Source organism: Marmota flaviventris, chromosome 6, assembly GCF_047511675.1.
Source record: "Marmota flaviventris isolate mMarFla1 chromosome 6, mMarFla1.hap1, whole genome shotgun sequence".
In the NCBI taxonomy this organism is placed as follows: Eukaryota; Metazoa; Chordata; class Mammalia; order Rodentia; family Sciuridae; genus Marmota; species Marmota flaviventris.
Genome location: NC_092503.1, coordinates 110,376,073 through 110,389,776, shown reverse-complemented (window position 1 = coordinate 110,389,776; position 13,704 = coordinate 110,376,073). Strand labels below are relative to the sequence as shown.

The window sequence follows — 13,704 nt, the reverse complement described above, 5'->3', positions numbered from 1 at the left end:
TACAAAAACAGCTGGGTGCAGTGGCTCATGCCTGTAATCCTGGTGACTCTTGAGGCTGAGGCAGGAGGATTGCAAGTTCAAGGACAATCTGGGCCACTTAGTGAGACTTTGTCTCAAAATAAATTACAAAAAAGGGTGCAGGAGGCTGGAAAGGTAGCTCAGTGCTAGAGAACCTGTGGATTCAATCCCCAAAGCAAAAGGACAGAGCTGTAGACTGAAAATCAGCCTCTTCCCTAACCAGCCGGCAACATAAAGCCAGGTGCACATGCTGTCTGGGCCTGTTTCTCCATCCGTAAAGAGCGTCATCAGGTTCTAGATTCTGATTCTGCAAACAGTCCTGTTCTTATAACCCAGAGTGGTAGGGCAGCTGTATCACATTTGCCAGAACTTAGCTTGATAGCTATACCTAGCCACCACGGCTACTGAGAATTGTCTTTATTCTAGGCAGACATGTGGAAATAGTCCATTCACCTTGCTGAGACTCAGTTTCTCTTCTCACAGGATAAGATGTCTGAGGAATCACCCAGTGGGATGGACTAGACCTGGAAGCCCTAATTTGGCAGTCTGAATTCCAAGGCCCTCCCCCAAATCCCCATCCCTGCCTGGGGATTGCTGTGGGTGTCAGAGGGCCAGAAGATCACCTGGGCCACAGGCCAGGAATAGGGTCCAGGTGTGGGAGAGATCATCTTAGGAACCAGCTGGCAGGGGCCCCTAGAGAATGCTATTGTTGAGAATGGTTTTCTTCTGGATCCTAGGATCCAGATGGGGGACAAATGCCACAGAGTGGTGGGCAGAGAGAGGAAGGCGACAGCTGAAGAAGGCTGGGGAGTCCCTGCTGATGAGTGGAGTAGGGAGACGTGCAAGCCCTGCCTCTCAGTGCCTGTGGCGCCTGAGGCTTATCCCTGCACTGTTTGGGGCTCCCATGACCTCATCTGTAAAGTGAAATGCTGGCCAAGGGATCGCTGAGGTCACCTCCTAATTCTAGGCTTCAGTCACTCTGAGTGAAAGCATAGGTTCTTCCTTTGTGCCTCCATCGCTGGGCTGGGCTGGGCACAGAAGGGAGAGGATAGGGTCTCGTGGAGCTCTGTTCTCATGTCCTCATTCTGCCCCTGCTGTTGCCACAGAAGCCATTTTGACCCCAAGGAGATTGGCTTCAGGTGAAAGTGGTAGGGGCAGGGCCAGGATAGGGACAGTCACAACATTTCCTCAATGCCATCTTCCTGGCTTCTGGAAACTGAGTGAGCTTTGGATCTGGCAGTTTTGGGATGAATTTATTCCAGTTGTGAGTATTAGTAATAAATACTAAAGGGATGTGAGAACTTGTGCCCATGTGGTCTGAGTGAGCACACACATGCTCCATGGATAGCTCCTGTGTGTAGGGGGGACTGTCAGAACTCAATGCTTGGAAAAATGCCAACTTTCCTCTTTGTTCACAATTTCCTTTTGACCCTAGAGAAGATTTTCTGATGTATTTATGACTAAGAGCTGCCAGGACGTGGAACGTGAGAACCCAGGGGAGGCAGTGGAGCTGGCCTCTCTGCTCACTCCTGTTGGGTCATTGGAAGGCAGCTGGCCAGAACGGAGGAAGAGGGCAATTGCTTTCTTTCCCCTTTGTAACCCATTTGGCTTTCAAAGGGACCTGTGTCCCGCTACTCCCCTTTGTTAGAAACTGTATGTAAGCTTGTGTGGAGGGGGATGGATGGATCCTTGGGGGGCATTGAGGACCAACATGGCTGCCAGGCCATGTTGGTCCCTGGATCTCTGTGGAGGTCCATCTCTACAGGGCCTCCCACACCCTCAGCTGCTGCCCCTGTTGCTGAAGTTCTGTTTATTTTATCTGTCGTAGGCCTCCGGGTCTCGGATCTGAGGGTTCCTCATGGGTGGAATCACCCCTTATTCTCACATCAGTCCTGGATGGCAGGAAAGGGAAGGCAGAGGGTTTTTTCCTGACATGACCCACCACTCCCAGCATTTGTCCCAGAGAGGACATGTGATTTTCCCCTAAAGACCCAGCAAATTAGAGAGAGAGAGAGCTAATCAACCAAGCAACTGGGCTTCTAGTAACAGATACTATTTGTTCTTTGCTTGGGAGGTGGGAGGGGCTGGAGAGTCTCTTTGTTGGGGGTTAGGTGGTCTCCAACAAAGGCTCTCTGGAAGCTGGACATTCCTGGTTGTCCTGCCTTTGGTCACTTGCTGGGACACAGAAGTTCCAGCTCTGCTCCACCAACCTTGGTTTTGCCCAGGGAACTGATGGCGAGAAGGAGGGTAGGAGATGGCAGGACAAGGGAAACCAGAAAGGGAGCAAAGGGTTTGGGGACAGAGGGAGCTGGAGAAAGAGCAAATGAATAATGTCCTGGAAAACAGCTCGTTTCCCCTTTCCAGCCTCCCTCCCTGCCCTGCCCACTGGAGACAGTCGTAATTTGATTACATTCGCTTCCAGCCTAGCAGAGTAAACAAGGATCTCCTGTGGAAGGAAGACAGGAGGTGGCCCAGGCTTCTGGCACACTCTTCCCAGGGCCTTGACAGGGGTTTCCCCCTCCAGTGCTTGTCCTTTTCTCCCTGGGTGCCCATGTTTGGAAGGCTTCAACTCCCATTTTCTACCACTGTCCTGTGTCTCCTGTCACCCCCCGCAATGTCCTCACCCTGAAGCCTGCCTACCATGCAATTTTTAAAACTATCTATGATTTCCTGTTTATTATCAGTGTAAATCCTGAGTTCACTCATTTAGCATCTGTCCCCCTATATCTATCTCAGGAGAGGTCTGAAGGCAAGGCCATGTGTCTACCCTTCTCTAGGAGCACAGCATTGCTCAGGTCAAGGATGTGGCTAATTCTGGCTTTTATTTATTTATTTTTGCCCAATTTTTTTATTGTGGTAAAGTATGCATAAAATTTACCATCTGGGGATATAGCTTAGTTGGAAGAGTGCTTGCCTCACATGCACAAGGCCCTAGGTTCAACCCCCAGCACCAAAAAAAAAAAAAAAATTTACCATCTTGGAAATTGAAACCAAGGCCTGGCACATATTAGACAAGTGCTGATCACTGAGCTACACCCCAAGGCCCATCTGAACTATTTTTAAGTGTAGAGTTCCTCTGGCACTAAATACCTTCACACTGTTGTGCATCGGTCGCCACCATCCATCATCCATCTCTAGAGCTCTTTTCTTCTTGCAAACTGAAACTGTGTACCTATTAAACACATAAGTCCCCAACCCCTGTGTCCCTGGCACCCATAAACCACCATTCTCTCTCTGTGAATTTGATTGCCCCAGGTAACTTCATGTAAGTGGACCCACACAGCATCTCTTTGTGACTGACCGATTTCACTTAACATAATGTCCTGGAGGGTCACCCAGGCTGTAACCTGGGCCAAAATTTTCCTCCTTTTGGGAAAGGGGAAATACTTGGGAACCATATTTGCCAAATTATATTGTTATACTCTGTGCATTTACAAATTGCACCATTATGTACAACTTTTCTTATGCACCAATAAAAAATATGGAAAGTAAAAAATGAATAATGTCCTGGAAAACAGCTCATTTCCCCTTTCTAGCCTCCCTTTTAAAAATTACTAATAATATACCATTGTATGAATTTAGCATATTTGCTTATCCATTTATCTATAGATGGGCATGTAGTTTGCTTCCACCTTTTAACTGTTTTGAATAATGCTACTAAAAACACAGGCATACAAATCGACTTTCTTTTTTTTTTTTTTTTTAACACTAGGGATTGAAACCAGGGTGTTTACCACTAAGCTATGCCCTCAGTCCTTTTTATTTCTTTATTTAATTTTTAGATAGGGTTACACTAAGTTGCTGAGGCTGACTTGGAACTTGTGATCCTCCTGTCTTAGCCTCCCAAGTCACTGGGGTTATAGGTATGTGCCACCATGCCCGGCTTCAGCTTCAATTTTCAAAATAAAAGGCTACCACTATAGTTTGCATCTGAAATGCCTCCAAAGGCCCAAGTTTCGGAGGCTTAGTTCCCAGGGAGGCGCTATTGGGAAGCGGTGGAACCTATGAGACGAGGCTTTGTGGCAGGTCTTCAGGTATGGGGTGTGCTCTTCAGTGGAATATTGAGACACTGGCTGGCCCCTTCCTCTTTCTCTGTTTTTGCTCCTTGGACATAAAACAAGCAGGTTTTGTTCTTGTTTTATTTTATTATTATTATTATCATTATTTTTTTGGTGTTGGGGATTGAGCCCAGGGGCGCTTACCCAGTGAATCACATTCCCAGTCATTTTTATATTTTATTTTGAGATAGGATCTCACTGAGTTGAACTAAGCAGTTTTGTTCTGCTACTCCTGCCATGATGTGCTGCTTCACCACAGACCCAAAAGCAACAGGGCCAACTGCTTATGGACTGAAATCTCCCAAACTGTGAGCCAAAATATGCCCCCACCTTTTTTTTGTAATGGGGGTTGAACCCAGGGGCACTTAACCACTGAGCCACATTCCCAGACCTTTTTATGTTTTATATAGAGACAGGATCTTGCTAAGTTGCATAGGGCCTTGCTAAGTTGCTGAGGCTTTGAACTTATGATCCTCTTGCCTCAGTCTCCCAAGCCACTGGGATTACAGGTGAGCACCACTGCACCTAGCCAACCCTTTCTTTTTATAAATTTATTATCTCAGGTATTTGTTATAGTAATGGAAAGCTGACTGATCTAGCTACATTTTATTGATTGTTTACTACATGCTCAGAACTGTGTAGACTTAATCACTTAATTTTTACAAGTACCTATCAGGTAGCAACTATTCTCTCCAACTATTTTGTGGATGAAGAAATTGAGGGGCTGGGGATGTGGCTCAAGTGGTAATGTGCCCGCCTGGCATGTGTGAGGCACTGGGTTCAATCCTCAACACCACATAAAAATAAAATAAAGATATTGTTTCCACCTAAAACTAAAAATTAAATATTAAAAAAAGAAAGAAATTGAGGCTCTGGGAAGCAGGTGATTTGTCCAAGGCAAGGAAGGAGGACAGGGAAAATGAGAACCTGCTCATTCTCTTTAACCTCAGCCTTTTACTGCATTATGTTCATGAAGTACATGACACTAGGGTCTCAAGAGTATGGTGCCCATCTTGCACCCCTAGAAAGGTCAAGCTCTTCCTCTGGCCCTCTGCCCAGTGAGGGAATCCGTCCATCACTGAGGTTATTTCATTAGGCAAAGGTCCTGTCTGCACATTTAATTGATGCCCCAAACTTTTTCCCGGAGTTAAGTCAAACAGTTAAACTTCCAGGGGCTGGAGCCCAGGCATCAACATTTGTAAAAGCTCCCCAGGAGATTCTATGTGTGACCAGGATGGAGAACCACTGGGTTAGAAGATGGAAGCAGAGGTAGAAGGATGGATGCCCCTTTCAGCCTCTTTGTCTTTCCTTGTGATCCCATTCCTCCTCCCTTCCAAGGATGGCGTTTGGCCACTGAATGTCTTCAATTCAAAGACTCTGAATCCCTGGGATGCCTCCTTCTCCCTCTTTCTCCACAGGTTCTGAGTATGTGTGTGTGTGTGTGTATGTCCCATGGATAGGACACAAGGTTCTACAGGTCCCTGGATGGATCTATTTAAACCAGCCAGACCCAGAATGAAAATAAGTTGCTGACAGCCCTCAGGCTGCAGATTTCCCTCACCTCCCCATTGGGGCAAGGGTGTGAGGTGGAGGGCAGAGGTTCCTGCGTCATCAGAGGGTGGGGAGAGGAGGGAGGGGAAAGTACTTGGGCTTCTCGGGGTGGATCCAGAAAAATTGTGTGCCATGCCTGTCCCAGCTTTTGCCTGTAGCTATAGTATATCTCCTTGTGGTGCCCTGCCCCAAACCACAGCTGTCCCAGTCTCCATGAAATCCTGTTAAAGCCAGGGTGGCATTGAGGCAAGGAGAATATCCAGGTTGGAAATGCTCTAAAACATTCTGTCTCCAGAGAACATCTTGAATGGGGGCACTTTGGGATGAATGGCTCTGGAAGCCTATCCTGGGGATCTTCCTCCCAGCCAGTCTTGAACAAAGAACTCTAGGATCCTTATGGGATTAGCAGGCTGCCAGACAAGTGCCCACAGGGGTGTGGAGGATGGATGTGGGCAGGAGGTCTGCCTTGGTTAGTGGAGTTTCTGGGTCCGGCCATTACCTTGCTGCATGACCTTGAGCAAGGCACTTCTTTCTGGGCCTGAGCATCTCTATCATTATAAAGGGTTTGGCCCAAATCGCTAGTTCTCAAATTCAGCTGCACATTGGAATTGTCTGGGGAGAATTAAAAAGTACCATTGAGTGAATTTCATCCTCAAGAGACACTGATTTAATTGGTGTAAGTTGTGGGCTGAGTGTCAAGATTTTCAGAAGATCCCTAAGTGATTATAATTTCTAGCTAAATTTAAGCACTGCCGTTCTGGGTAACTGCTTCCAAACCAGTCACATGGTAGCATCAGTAGAATGTGAAGTTTGAGCCATGCCCTGTCAGCAGAGAGGACTACAGAGAGGCCTCTAGCTGCCCATCTACCTAGCTGCCCTGAGGACCGCAGGGGTCAGGGTTTCAGGACCAGAAAGACAGCTCTTGGATCCAGTGAAGTTTGTTGCCTCATTTGCCCTCCAATAGAGGTCTACAATGACACATGTACTAAAGTTGAGTAGTTTAAAGTTACAGTTAAGCATGAGACATATTCTTATGGCATCAGTATCCCTAGAATATTTTAAGAGAAAAATTATGATTCACTTTGTAAGTAAAAATGATGTGTGTGTGTGTGTGTGCGCGTGCTGGGAATTGAACCCAGGAATGTTCTGCCTCTGAGCTACATCCTCAGTCCCTTTTTAAAAACTTGAAAAGTTTCCCTGCCTGGCCTTGAATTTGTGACCCTCATGCCTCAGCCTCCTGAGTCATTGGGATTACAAGCATGTGCTGTCATGCATGGCAGAATTATTATTTAAAAAATACAATAATAATCAGCTCAGTGGCACATACCTGTAATCCCAGCAACTCAGGAGGTGAGGCAGGAGGATCACAGGTTGGAGCCCAGCCTCAGCAATTTAGTGAGACCCTGTCTCAAGATAAAAAAATAGGAAGGCTGCTGGGTATGGTACCCCCTCACTCCCATACCCCCCCAAAGAAAAGAAAAAAAGAAAAAGACTGGAGATGTAGCTCAGTGGTAGAGTGCCCCTGAGTTCAATCTCCAGTACCACATACAAAAAAAATAAAATAAAATAAGGCAGGCATGCTGGCACACACCTGCAATCCCAGCAGCTTGGGAGGCTGAGGCAGGAGGATCACAAGTTCAAATCCAGCCTCAGCAATAGTGAGGCACTAAGCAACTCAGTGAGACCCTGTCGCTAAATAGAATACAAAATAGGGTTGTGAATGTGGCTCAGTGGTTGTGTGCCCCTGAGTTCAATCTCTGGCATACCCTCCCCCCCAAAAAATAAATATATATGGCTATATCCTGGAGTAGAATACACATATTTGAAGCTAAAAGATCAGATGTGAAATTTGAACACCATTTCAAGAGGCATGAGCCTGAAGTTGGGGTGGAAAGTAGTACTCCCCTGACTTGGGTATAAGTCTGAGGAAAATGCTGGCGAGGTCCTGAGTCAGTCAGTGCACACTGATCAGTGGGGAGAAGATGCGTTGACTCCATTAGTACTGGTATGCTTCCTGGAGAAAGAGTCTTCTAGGGAGGATCTTGAGGAATGGGAGATAGGAGGGTCTGGCCAGGGTCTCCGTAGACCCCACTAAGGAATGTGATCCCAGACATTCTTTCTTGCCTTGGGCTTGTGAATTCAAGAAAGTCCCCAAAGATCCTGCCATCCTCCAGCGCACACACACATCCAGCTCCACACCTTGAGGCTGACCTGGCTGTGAGTCTTTCCGCCTGGGGCAGCTGAGTACAGGATTGTAACACCAAACTGCTCAGTCTAACCCCAACTTTATCGACCTGCAGCTGAGTCACTGTTGCAGAGGTAGCCACCCGCCACCCAGGTAGGGGAGTGGCCCCATTGCCCCAGATTCCTACCATTTTCTCTTACCCACTTACTCTGTTCCCCAGGCCAGAGGTAGGCCCCTGAGTTGCTGGGCTAGGAGCAGGCTGGGGGTGGGACAACATGTCTCCCATGTCCTGCATAAGGTCCTCCGGGCAGCTTGTGTCTATCCCCTCCTGACTCCAGGACACCAAGGGACGTGACCTTTAAGAGTTTCGGCACAGCCCAAAGAGACCAGGGAGGGCACTGAGTGGGTATGCTGAGGATTCAAGCCTTGTGTCCTCCGTTCAGTAGCCCAGCTCTCAGAGAGGGGGTCATGAACTCTAGAGCCCACCTGCTCCTCAGCAGAGTGGCTGTTCTTTCTCTTTGGTGACTGGGCTGATCATGCCCTGGGACACTTGAGCTTCAACTCCACGCATGAGGAACGATCCTTGTTCCTGACCTTCATCCTACCCCAAGGAGGTGTGGCACAGGCTGGTTACAGCATGAACTGTTTGGAGATTCACTGTTTAGTCTTCAAAGAGCCTAGAACACGCCTGGCACAGAGCAATGGCTTAGGAAGCATAGTGGGCCCTCCGCATTCCTGGGTTCTGCTGAGTCTTTGGGTTCTGCGTCAGCACATTCAACGAGGAGTGAACAGACTAATAAATAAATAGAAATAGCGTCTGTACTGAACATGGACTCTTTATTTCTTGTCATTATGCCCTAAACAGTATAACAATATTTCCATACCATTTACATTGTAGGATTTATTTCCATACCATTTATATTGTAAATAACCTAGAGATGATTTATGTATGCAGGAAAATGAGCATGGGTTATATGTAAATACTATGTGTTTAACATAAAGGACTTCGGCATCCAAGGAGTTTGGTTTCTTCAAGGGTCCTAGAACCCATCCTCTGGTTTTGATAAGCAGATTTATTGATTAAACAAAAGGAACTAGTGGACCTGGTTTTCGGTCCCCATGGTATATACTATGGGGCCTTTGTCTGCTTTACTTTTTCCTTCTGTAAAATGGGTTTGGCAATAGAATCTCCTTCATAGAATATTTTTATTTTTATTTATACATAACAGAAAAATGTGTTTTGGCATATTATATATATATGGAGCATAACTTCCCATTCTTGTGGTTGTACATGATGTGAAGTTTACACTGGTTGTGTGTTCATATATGAACATAGGAAAGTTCTGTCCAATTCATTCTACTGTCTTTCCTAGTCCCATCTCCCTCCCTTCCCTTCATTTCCCTTTGTATAATCCAATGAACTTCTTTCCTTCCCTCCCACCCCTCTTATTGTATGTTAGCATCTGCATATCAGAGAAAAGATTCAGCCTTTGGTTTTTTGGAATTGGCTTTTTCACTTAGCATGATAGTCTCCAGTCCCATCCATTTACTAGCAAATGCCATAATTTCATTCTTCTTTATGGCTGAGTAATATTCCATTGTGTAGCTATACCACATTTTCTTTATCCATTCATATGTTGAAGGGTACTTAGGTTGGTTCCGTAGCTTAACTATTGTGAATTGAGCTGCTATAAACCTTGATGTGGCTGTGTCACTATAGTATGCTGATTTTAAGTCCTTTGGTTAGATACCGAGGAATGGAATAACCGGGTCAAATGATGATTTCATTCCAAATTTTCTGAGGAATCTCCATACTGCTTTCCACAGTGGCTGCAGTCCCACCAGCAATAGGATTTCATATGTTAAGCCTTGGAAGGTTCATGGATATATTAGGTGCTCAGTAAGTCTTGGCTCTCTCTTGCTCTTCTCTGAGCCCCTGCTGGGGTCCCAGCTGAGAGAAGTAAGGGCTGGCCAGAGCAAACATCACACACACCCTTGGGGCTTAGGGCAGGATACAGGCCCAGCCACTCGGGTCCTCTTCTTTTCACTCCCCTAGCATGCCTGTGCATGGAATGTGGTTCAAACACATGTAGATGGTGGGTATGAGGAGGCCAGGTCCCAGGCAGCCAGCACATTGCGAAGGGCTGGAGAGGCCTGCGGACTGCAAAATTGACTAACAAGGCCCAGCTTCCCCTTTGATCCTTCTCCCTACCAGCCTAGTCTGTCTAAACCAGAAAGAAGACAGTGCTGCTCCCTTGCTTACTGATCCTCAAGGTTCATCTTGCCTCTGCCAGTGCAGCCCAGGATCCTGCAAGGGCCTCTGTAGCGTGGCTCCTGACCTTCGCTCTTCTTCTCTCTTGGCCTTGCCTGTGGCTGTTGCTTTTCGGTTGTACATGCAAGTCACTACCATATGACCTTCAGTTTCCCGACTGGCTACTGTCTGGAAAGTTCCTCTTGCCCTCAAGGCTTAGCTCAGACGTTCCCTCCTTGAAGATGTCCATAGGGCCCACATATCCTCTTTCTACCCAGCTCACTGGTCAGGATCTTTGTTGGTCTTATAAGTCCAGGTGCTATTTTCTCCACTAGGTGGGTAATTTTTGGGGGGCTTGTATCATGTGGGGCCTGGAGCTTAGCAGAACTCAGTGAAAACTCATGGAAAGAAGAGTGAATGAATGAATGAATTTCCTGGAGAGAGTATTCACGGGTATAAATCAAAGCTGAGGGTTGTTGCACCCTGAGAGGACGTTGGACCCATCTTCTTGGGGCCAGGATGTCTATGCATACACACTTGAAAGTAAGGGCAGTGGGGAGGGGACAGGTCACTCTGGGCTGGGGTTGGAGGTCTTGGAGCTGGAAAACCCACTCTTATTCCCTGCTTGCCACCCATCGAGCCTCTTTGGAGCCTTTGACTGTTGGGCAGGGACTTGGGTCAGAATAACGTTTGTCTTTCTACAGGATCTCTGGTGCTTCCTGCTTTTAACCTCTGGCCTCAGTCGCTGCTCCAAGCTGGACCCACTGAAGGACCTCAGAATTAGATGCCTGCCCTCAGGGCTCTCAGCTCAGAAGAGAGACTCAAAAATTGGTGGAGGTCCTGGAAGGTGATCTTGTCCAGACCCCGACCTGCAAGCAGGCCTGGGCTGGGAATGGCCTGCCCTTTCCTCAAAAAAATTTCTGTAGAGGGGACTTCTTGAGCCCTTTTTCCTACTTCTCAACCTTAGTCTCTGGCTGGGCAGGACTCTTCCATCTCATTTGTGCAGTGGCCAGGCCACTGGGTGACATATGCTGTATTTTGTAGACCTATGAGGCAATGTAAGTAGCTGGGGGCATGTTCTCTGGATTCATACTGGGTACAAATCCCAGCTCCGTTGCTTGTTAGCTATGTGATGTTGGGGACTCCTTAATCACTCTGTGCCTTAGTTTCCTCATCTGTACAACAGGAATAATAAAAACTCACTTGGGTTTTTGTGAAGAACAAATGAGCTAATGCATGAAAGGCATTTAGTGGGGGGAGTGCCTGGTGAGGGGTCAGATACTTGGTAAGTGTGAGCTTTTGATACTTTCCTGCTGTGCTCCTGATCTGGCTCAGGTTCCACCCTTTAGCTTGTCTCTCCGCCTTCACACACTTGCCTCCCTAAAAGGACTCCATCTGGTAAACGTGTGCTAGGGGTCCTCTGCTCTCAAGAGGTTCACAGTCAGCGGAGTGCAAGGGTGCACGCCTGAAATCCCAGCGGTTCTGGAGGCAGAGACAGGACGGTCACAAGTTCAAAGCCAGCCTCAGCAATTTAGGGAGACCCTATGCAACTTAATAAGACCCTGTCTCAAAATAAAAAATAAAAATAAAAAGGGCTGGGGAATGTGGCTCAGTGGTTAAGAGCCCTTGGATTCAATCCCTGATACCAAAAAAAACAAAAAACAAAAAAACAAAAAACCCAAAACAAAACAAAACTTCACAATCCCCACTGGAGCAGGCATGGAACAAACCTAAGAAAACTACTTAGTCTAGAAGCTGCTGCACTCTTGCTTTCTAGGGATATGACACTGTTCATCCTGGGGAAATGATTCTTCTGTGAGGAAATCACAGAAATCACCTCGAAGACCATTGACTGACTACTCCTCCACACAGTCATAATGGTATAAGGAGTTAATATTAATTGGGCTCTTCCTCTGAGTGCTTTGTATCTAGTAACCCATTTAATCTTTGTGCAATCCTCTGAGATTCCTACTTATTTATTTATTCGCCATGCTGGAGATGGAATCTAAGGCCTCATACATGCTAGGTGAACATTCTACCACTCACCTACATACCCAGCCTGAGTTTCCCTATTTTAGATGAGACACAAAGAGGATGTATAACGTGCAGAGTTTTCTCAGCTGGTGAGAGAGGGCCTGGCAGTCACCCAGGAACCTGTTGGGGCCCAGGCCCTTCACCTCCTCCCATTCTGCCTGTGCACACAGGAGGAGGCTGAGCCCAGAGGGGAAAGCCCTCAGCACATTGGAGGCAGAGCCAGGGCTAGAATCAGGTCCCCTTCCCGCCCTCTTTCTGGAACACTGCTTCAGTTTGCCTGAGGGATGGGGAAGGGAAGGAGGTGGTGGCGGGGATGTGGTTTCACTGGGGTGAACAGAAAAGCTGTGAATGGTTCTGGGTGGTGGTGCGGGCAGCATAGGGCCTTCGGGTCCATGTGTGGAACATCTGGTAGTGCAGGGTGATCTGGGGGTACCTTAAGAGCTAGTGGGTCTCTCCAGACATTTTTTTTGGACAGTTTTATGAGATAAAATTCACATTCCACACAATCCACCCACTTAAAGTGTTCAATTTGATGGTTCTAGGATATTCGCAGGGCTGTGTGACTGTCCCCACTACTGGTTCTTGAGACTTCTCCTCCCGGCCCTCATTTGGCAGCATCCATATCCTCGGCTCGCAAACCCCCACAGGTCTCCCTGGGATCAGAAACAGCCTCCCCTGACCCCGCGCTGACTCGGCTGTTGTGCAATCCGCTTCTTCTTCCATGACGAAACCTCTTGAATGAGCGCTTCACACCCACCGCCTTCATTTGCTCAGATTCAATAAACATTTTCAAAAAGCGTCTATGAAGTGTGATGCCAGAAGTTTTCATATACATCATCCCATTTAATCCTCACAAGCACTCCGTGAGGTGGGGATTATTTTCTCTATTAGAGGTGAGAAATCCAAGGCACAGGAAAGTGACTTGCCCAAGAGGCGTGGCCAGGTCAGAGTAGGTGCAGCATCGTGCTTTTGCTGTGCCACTGTTATTCTTATGGCCAATCCCGCTGGGAGGTCTGACTGATGGTCCTCTTCTCTCACCACTCAGGATGCTCCTTGGACCCCACCTCACCTCAAGTGACCTTTCTGCTCCAACCAGATGGATGCTCTCCTAACTTGGTCTGCTATCGCCAAGCCTGTGCTCAAACTGTCCGCTGTCCCAGTATCTTGCCTTCCTCCTTCCTACCTTGGACTATCTGAAAATCCCCAGCCTAGGCTCAGATCTGCTTTTCCAGTGAGTTCCCTGCATCCTTGAGCGTACCTGCTAGTGAGGCCCAGGGCTGGTTTTGTTCCTTACCCAACATCTTGGTCTTGTTATAGAAACCACAAGTACAGTTTTCAGTTCCCTGGGGCCCTGGAACCACACTAGTGCCCCTGTAACCCCCACCTTCCTGTGTTACAAATGGAGCCAATGCTCAGTATGTATTTTGCACAAAAGCAAAGGAAAGAAGGAAGGAGGGAGGACGCATGGAAGGTAGGGAAGAAAAAGGAGAGGGAGTGAGAGATATGTCTAAGGCTAATGGTGAGGGTCCCAGGAGACAGGGATGTGAAGGCGTTTTTCCTAACATGAAACTTCTTAAGGTGAGATAAAACTGGTCTCTCAACAGGGG

At 47.3% G+C, this 13,704-nt stretch overlaps 1 protein-coding gene across 4 annotated transcripts in view; it reads left to right on the top strand.

The window, feature by feature from the left end:
* Positions 1 to 12,898, top strand: part of Rsph9 (radial spoke head component 9) — a 52,549-nt gene extending 39,651 nt beyond the window's left edge. For 2 of the 4 annotated variants that reach the window (XM_071613357.1, XM_027950418.2), the window contains one exon: positions 10,768 to 11,267. The gene's annotated coding sequence lies outside the window, so the exon portion shown is untranslated. Of the gene's footprint in view, positions 1 to 10,767; positions 11,268 to 12,639 lie in introns of those variants that run through there. The other 2 variants (XR_011707732.1, XM_071613355.1) reach the window with 2 other exon arrangements.
* Positions 12,899 to 13,704: the final 806 nt, after the last annotated feature.